The 8,070-nt window shown below is 39.8% G+C and overlaps 1 non-coding gene across 1 annotated transcript; it reads left to right on the forward strand.

The window, feature by feature from the left end:
* The first annotated feature begins 7,293 nt into the window (after window positions 1-7,293).
* Window positions 7,294-7,401, forward strand: LOC130959477 (small nucleolar RNA R71). Its single transcript, XR_009078554.1, has one exon. It is a non-coding gene; the product is annotated as a small nucleolar RNA R71 (small nucleolar RNA).
* The last annotated feature ends 669 nt before the right edge of the window (window positions 7,402-8,070 follow it).

Here is an 8,070-nt window from a genome sequence, read left to right on the forward strand (position 1 = left end):
ACTCCATCTTTGTGGTGGAAAGAACTTTGCCAAGAAGGCATTGACTAGCTTTTCCCAAGAGTCCAGGCTTTCTTTAGGTTGAGAGTCCAACCATATTCTAGCTCTGTCTCTTACAGCAAAGGGAATAGCATCAGTCTATAGACCTCAGGGTCTACCCCATTAGTCTTGACTGTGTCACAGATTTGCAAGAATTCAGTTAAGAACTGATGAGGATCTTCCATTGGAAGTCCATGGAACTTGCAATTCTGTTGCATTAGAGAAACTAATTGAGGTTTAAGCTCAAAGTTGTTTGCTCCAATGGCAGGGATAGAGATGCTTCTCCCATAGAAGTCGGGAGTAGGTGCAGTAAAGTCACCCAGCACCTTCCTTGCATTGTTGGCATTATTGTTGTTTTCGGCTGCCATGTCTTCTTTTTCTTTGAAGAATTCGGTCAGGTCCTCTAAAGAGAGTTGTGCTTTGGCTTCTCTTAGCTTTCTCTTCAAGGTCCTTTCAGGTTCAGGGTCAGCTTCAACAAGAATGCCTTTGTCTTTGTTCCTGCTCATATGAAAGAGAAGAGAACAAGAAAATATGGAATCCTCTATGTCACAGTATAGAGATTCCTTGAGGTGTCAGAGGAAGAAGAGAAATAGAAGACAGAAGTAGAAAATTCGAACTTATCAAAGAAGATGGAGTTCGAATTTTGCATTAAGAGATAGTGTTAGTCCATAAACAGAAGGATGTGAGAAGAAGGGAAGTAATTTCGAAAATTAAGTAAAAGATTTTGAAAAATTTTTGAAAAACACTAATTGATTTTCGAAAACAAAAGTGGGAAAGAAGTAAAGTGATTTTTGAAAAAGATTTGAAATTAGAAATTAAAAAGATTTGATTGAAAACTATTTTGAAAAAGATGTGGTTAAGAAGATATGATTGGTTTTAAAAAGATGTGATTGAAAAGATATGATTTGAAAACAATTTTAAAAGATATGATTTGAAAACAATTTGAAAAGATATGATTTTAAAAATTAATGACTTGCCTAACAAGAAAGATATGATTCAAACATAAAACCTTTCTTAGAAAAGGCAAAAAATGTTCAATCAAATCATTAATTGTTAGTAAGTATCTTTGAAAAAGGAAAGAAATTGATTTTGAAAACATTTGATTGAAAAGATATGATTTGAAAAAGATTTGATTTTGAAAAACTTGAAAAAAAATTGATTTGAAAACAAATCTTCCCCCTAGCACCATCCTGGCGTTAAACGCCCAGAATGGTATACATTCTGGCGTTTAACGCCCAAAATGCTACCTCTTTGGGCGTTAAACGCCCAACCAGGTACCCTGGCTGGCGTTTAAACGCCAGTCTGTCTTCTTCACTGAGCATTTTTGAATGCCCAGCTTTTTCTGTGTGATTCCTCTGCAGTATATTCTGAATCTTCAATTCTCTGTATTATTGACTTGAAAAGACACAAATTAAAAATATTTTTGGATTTTTAATAATGAGGAATAATCAAAATGCAAATAAAATCAAATAACAATGCATGCAAGACACCAAACTTAGCAGTTTGTATACTACTGACACTAACAAAATGAGAATGCATATGAGAAACAACAAAACACTCAAGTCAATAGAATTCAAAGATCAAAACAAGAAAATCATCAAGAACAACTTGAAGATTAATTAAGACACATGCATAAATTCGAAAAATGCAAGAAGAACAGAAACATGCAATTGACACCAAACTTAAGATGAGACTCTAGACTCAAACAAGACATATTTTTGGATTTTATGATTTTATAAATTTTTTTGTGCTTTTTCGAAAATTAAGTGAAAAGGAAAATAAAGGTATCAAAATTCTTAATGAGAATTCCAGGAATCATGCAATGTTAGTCTAAAGCTTTAGTCTAAAGGAATTAGACATGGCCGGCTAAGCTTCAGCAGGACATTGCATTCAAGAGCTAAATTGATGATGATCAATCAGCTTTGGTGATGATGAGAACATCACCTTGAAACACTAGAATTCATTCTTAAGAACTCTGAAGAAAAATAATACCTAATCTAAGCAACAAGATGAACCGTCAGTTGTCCATACACAAACAATCCCCGGCAACGGCGCCAAAAACTTGGTGCGCGAAATTGTGATCACTACAACTTCGCACAACTAACCAGCAAGTGCACTGGGTCGTCCAAGTAATACCTTACGTGAGTAAGGGTCGATCCCACGGAGATTGTTGGTATGAAGCAAGCTATGGTCACCTTGTAAATCTCAGTCAGGCAGACTCAAATGGGTATGGTGATAAACGAAAATAACATAAGAGATAAGGATAGTGATACTTATGTATATCATTGGTGTAAGAGCTTCAGACAAGCGTATGAAGATGCCTTCCCTTCCGTCTCTCTGCTTTCCTACTGCCTTCATCCAATCCTTCTTACTCCTTTCCATGGCAAGCTCGTGTAGGGTTTCACTGTTGTCAGCAGCTACCTCCCATCCTCGCAGTGAAAGCTAATGCACGCACTCTGTCACAGTACTGCCAATCACCGGTTTGGTTCCCTCCCCTACCGGAATAGAATCACTCTTTTGCGTCTGTCACTAACGCCCAGTAGGTTACAGGTTTGAAGCACGTCACAGTCATTCAATCATTGAATCCTACTCAGAATACCACAGACAAGGTTTAGACCTTCCGGATTCTCTTGAATGCCGCCGTCAAGTCCTGCCTATACCACGAAGATTCCGATTAAAGAATCCAAGAGATATTCACTAGAGCCTCGTATGCTTGTAGAACAAGAATGGTTGTCAGTCACCTTGTTCATGGGTGAGAATGGTGATGGGCGTCAATCATCACCTTCATCAAGTTGAAGAACAAGTGATATCTTGGACAAAGAACAAGCGGAATTGAATAGAAGAACAATAGTAATTGCATTAATACTCGAGGTACAGCAGAGCTCCACACCTTAATCTATGGTGTGTAGAAACTCCACCGTTGAAAATACATAAGAACAAAAGTGATCATTGGTTTCGGCCCCAGAGAGGGAACCAGAAGAACCAAGATGATAATACAATAGTAAAAGGTCCTATTTATAAGAAACTAGTAGCCTAGGGTGTACAGAGATGAGTAAATGACATAAAAATCCACTTCCGGTCCCACTTGGTGTGTGCTTGGGCTGAGCAATGAAGTAATTTTTGTGTAGAGACTCTTCTTGGCGTTTAACTCCCATTTTGGTGCCAGTTTGGGCGTTTAACTCCCATTTAGGTGCCAGTTCCGGCGTTTAACGCTGGGATTTCTGTAGGTGACTTTGAACGCCGGTTTGGGCCATCAAATCTTGGGCAAAGTATGGACTATTATATATTGCTGGAAAGCCCAGGATGTCTACTTTCCAACGCCGTTGAGAGCGCGCCAATTGGGCTTCTGTAGCTCCAGAAAATCCACTTCGAATGCAGGGAGGTCAGAATCCAACAGCATCTGCAGTCCTTTTGAGTCTCTGGATCAGATTTTTGCTCAGGTCCCTCAATTTCAGCCAGAAAATACCTGAAATCACAGAAAAACACACAAACTCATAGTAAAGTCCAGAAAAGTGAATTTTAACTAAAAACTAATAAAAATATACTTAAAACTAACTAGATCATATCAAAAACATACTAAAAACAATGCCAAAAAGCGTACAAATTATCCGCTCATCACAACACCAAACTTAAATTGTTGCTTGTCCTCAAGCAACTGAAAATCAAATAAGATAAAAAGAAGAGAATATACTATAGTCTCCAAATTATCAATGAAACTAAGCTCCAAATTAGATGAGCGGGACTAGTAGCTTTTTGCCTCCGAACAGTTTTGGCATCTCACTTTATCCTTTGAAATTCAGAATGATTGGCTTCTTTAGGAACTCCGAATCCAGATAGTGTTATTGATTCTCCTAGTTAAGTATGATGATTCTTGAACACAGCTACTTATTGAGTCTTGGCCGTGGCCCAAAGTACTCTGTCTTCCAGTATTACCACTGGATACATACATGCCACAGACACATAATTGGGTGAACCTTTTCAGATTGTGACTCAGCTTTGCTAGAGTCCCCAATTAGAGGTGTCCAGGGTTCTTAAGCACACTCTTATTGCCTTAGATCACAACTTTATTTCTTTCTTTTTCTTTCTTTTCTTTTTTTTTTCGCTTGCTTCCTCTCTTTTTTTTTTGTATTAACTGCTTTTTCTTGCTTCAAGAATCATTTTTATGATTTTTCAGATCCTCAGTAACATGTCTCCTTTTTCATCATTCTTTCAAGAGCCAACAATTTTAACATTCATGAACCACAAATTCAAAAGACATATGCACTGTTTAAGCATACATTCAGAAAACAACAAGTATTGTCACCACATCAAACTAATTAAGCTAGTTTTAAAGATGAATTTGAAATCCTGTACTTCTTGTTCTTTTGTGATAAAAAACAGTTTTCATTTAAGAAAGGTGATGGATTCATATTCATAGCTTTAAGGCATAGACACTAAGACACTAATGATCATAAGACACAAACATGGATAAACATAAAGCATAATTTTCGAAAAACAGAAGAATAAAGAACAAGGAGATTAAAGAACGGGTCCACCTTAGTGATGGCGGCTCTTTCTTCTTCTTGAAGATCCTATGGAGTGCTTGAGCTCCTCAATGTCTCTTCTTTGTCTTTGTTGCTCTTCTCTCATGATCCTTTGATCTTCTCCAATTTCATGGAGGAGGATGGCATGTTCTTGGTGCTCCACCCTTAGTTGTCCCATGTTGGAACTTAATTTTCCTAGGGAGGTGTTAATTTGCTCCCAGTAGTCTTGTGGAGGAAAGTGCATCCCTTGAGGTATCTCAGGGATTTCTTGATGAGAGGGATCTCTTGTTTGCTCCATCTTCTTCTTAGTGATGGGCTTGAGGTCATGCCTTCTCAGTTGAACCGGCTTTGGATGCCATAAATGGTTATGGAAAAACAAAAAGCAATGCTTTTACCACACCAAACTTAAAAGGTTTGCTCGTCCTCGAGCAAAAGAAGAAAGAAGAGAGTAGAAGAAGAAGAAATGGAGGGAGGAGGGAATGGCTTTGTGTTCGGCCAAAGAGGGGAAGAAGTGGTGGTTTATGAAGGATGAATGTGAGTGGTGAAGAGAAAGAGATGTTGAGGTGATTGGTGAATGGGTGAAGAAGAAGAGAGAGTGGTGGGGTTGGTGGGGATCCTGTGGGGTCCACAGATCCTGAGGTGTCAAGGAAAAGTCATCCCTGCACCAAATGGCATCAAAATCCACGTTTTGAGCCATTTCTGGCGTTAAACGCCGGGCTGGTGCCCATTCCTGGCGTTTAACGCCAGGTTCTAGCCCTTTTCTGGCGTTTAACGCCAGTCTGGTGCCAGACTGGGCGTTAAACGCCCAACTGCTAGGCTTACTGGCGTTTAAACGCCAGCAGCATCTTCCTCCAAGGTGTGCTGTTTTTCTTCCTGTTTTTCATTCTGTTTTTGCTTTTTTCATTGTTTTTGTGACTTCTTATGATCATCAACCTACAAAAAAGATAAAATAACAAAAGAAAATAGTTAACTATAAAACATTGGGTTGCCTCCCAACAAGCGCTTCTTTAATGTCATTAGCTTGACAGAGGACTCTCATGGAGCCTCAGAAATACTCAGAACCGTGTTGGAACCTCCCAACACCAAACTTAGAGTTTGAATGTGGGGGTTCAACACCAAACTTAGAGTTTGGTTGTGGCCTCCCAACACCAAACTTAGAGTTTGACTGTGGGGGCTCTGCTTGGCTCTGTTTTGAGAGAAGCTCTTCATGCTTCCTCTCCATGATGACAGAGGGATATCCTTGAGCCTTAAACACATAGGATTCTTCATTCACTTGAATGATCAGTTCACCTCCATCAACATCAATCACAGCTTTTGCTGTGGCTAGGAAGGGTCTGCCAAGGATGATGGATTCATCCATGCACTTCCCAGTCTCTAGGACTATGAAATCAGTAGGGATGTAATGGTCTTCAACTTTTACCAAAACATTCTCTACAAGTCCATGAGCTTGTTTTCTTGAGTTGTCTGCCATCTCTAGTGAGATTCTTGCAGCTTGTACCTCAAAGATCCCTAGCTTCTCCATTACAGAGAGAGGCATGAGGTTCACACTTGACCCTAAGTCACACAGAGCCTTCTTGAAGGTCATGGTGCCTATGGTACAAGGTAGGGAAAACTTCCCAGGATCTTGTCTCTTTTGAGGTAATTTCTGCCTAGACAAGTCATCTAGTTCTTTGGTGAGCAAGGGAGGTTCATCCTCCCAAGTCTCATTTCCAAATAACTTGTCATTTAGCTTCATGATTGCTCTAAGGTATTTAGCAACTTGCTCTTCAGTGACATACTCATCCTCTTCAGAGGAAGAATACTCATCAGAGCTCATGAAAGGCAGAAGTAAGTCCAATGGAATCTCTATGGTCTCATTTTGAGCCTCAGATTCCCATGGTTCCTCATTGGGGAACTCTATGGAGGTCAGTGCACGCCCATTGAGGCTTTCCTCAGTGGCGTCCACCTCCTCTCTTTCCTCTCCAAATTCGGCCATGGTTATGGCTTTGCACTCTCCTTTTGGATTTTCTTCTGTATTACTTGGGAGAGTACTAGGAGGGAGTTCAGTAATTTTCTTGCTCAGCTAACCCACTTGTCCTTCCAAATTCCTAATGGAAGACCCTGTTTCAGTCATGAAACTTTGAGTGGTTTTGATTAGATCAGAGACCATGGTTGCTAAGTCAGAGTGGCTCTGCTTAGAACTCTCTGTCTGTTGCTGAGAAGATGATGGAAAAGGCTTGCCATTGCTAAACCTGTTTCTTCCACCATTATTGTTGTTAAAACCTTGTTGAGGTCTCTCTTGATTCTTCCATGAGAAATTTGGGTGATTTCTCCATGAAGAATTATAGGTGTTTCCATAGGGTACTCCTAGGTAATTCACCTCTTCCATTGAAGGGTTCTCAGGATCATAAGCTTCTTCTTCAGATGAAGCATCCTTAGTACTGCTTGGTGCATTTTGCATTCTAGACAGACTTTGAGAAATCAAATTGACTTGTTGAGTCAATATTTTATTCTGAGCCAAAATGGCATTCAGAGTGTCAATCTCAAGAACTCCTTTCTTCTGACCAGCCCCATTGTTCACAGGATTCCTCTCAGAAGTGTACATGAATTGGTTATTTGCAACCATTTCAATTAGCTCTTGAGCCTCTGTAGGCGTCTTCTTCAGATGAAGAGATCCTCCAGCAGAGCTATCCAAAGACATCTTGGATAGTTCAGAGAGACCATCATAGAAAATACCTATGATGCTCCATTCAGAAAGCATGTCAGAAGGACATTTTCTGATTAATTGTTTGTATCTTTCCCAAGCTTCATAGAGGGATTCTCCATCCTTCTGTCTGAAGGTTTGGACTTCCACTCTAAGCTTACTCCATCTTTGTGGTGGAAAGAACTTTGCCAAGAAGGCATTGACTAGCTTTTCCCAAGAGTCCAGGCTTTCTTTAGGTTGAGAGTCCAACCATATTCTAGCTCTGTCTCTTACAGCAAAAGGGAATAGCATCAGTCTATAGACCTCAGGGTCTACCCCATTAGTCTTGACTGTGTCACAGATTTGCAAGAATTCAGTTAAGAACTGATGAGGATCTTCCATTGGAAGTCCATGGAACTTGCAATTCTGTTGCATTAGAGAAACTAATTGAGGTTTAAGCTCAAAGTTGTTTGCTCCAATGGCAGGGATAGAGATGCTTCTCCCATAGAAGTCGGGAGTAGGTGCAGTAAAGTCACCCAGCACCTTCCTTGCATTGTTGGCATTGTTGTTGTTTTCGGCTGCCATGTCTTCTTTTTCTTTGAAGAATTCGGTCAGGTCCTCTAAAGAGAGTTGTGCTTTGGCTTCTCTTAGCTTTCTCTTCAAGGTCCTTTCAGGTTCAGGGTCAGCTTCAACAAGAATGCCTTTGTCTTTTTTCCTGCTCATATAAAAGAGAAGAGAACAAGAAAATATGGAATCCTCTATGTCACAGTATAGAGATTCCTTGAGGTGTCAGAGGAAGAAGAGAAATAGAAGACAGAAGTAGAAAATTCGAACTTATCAAAGAAGATG

This window comes from Arachis stenosperma, chromosome 10, assembly GCF_014773155.1.
Source record: "Arachis stenosperma cultivar V10309 chromosome 10, arast.V10309.gnm1.PFL2, whole genome shotgun sequence".
Classification (NCBI taxonomy): Eukaryota; Viridiplantae; Streptophyta; class Magnoliopsida; order Fabales; family Fabaceae; genus Arachis; species Arachis stenosperma.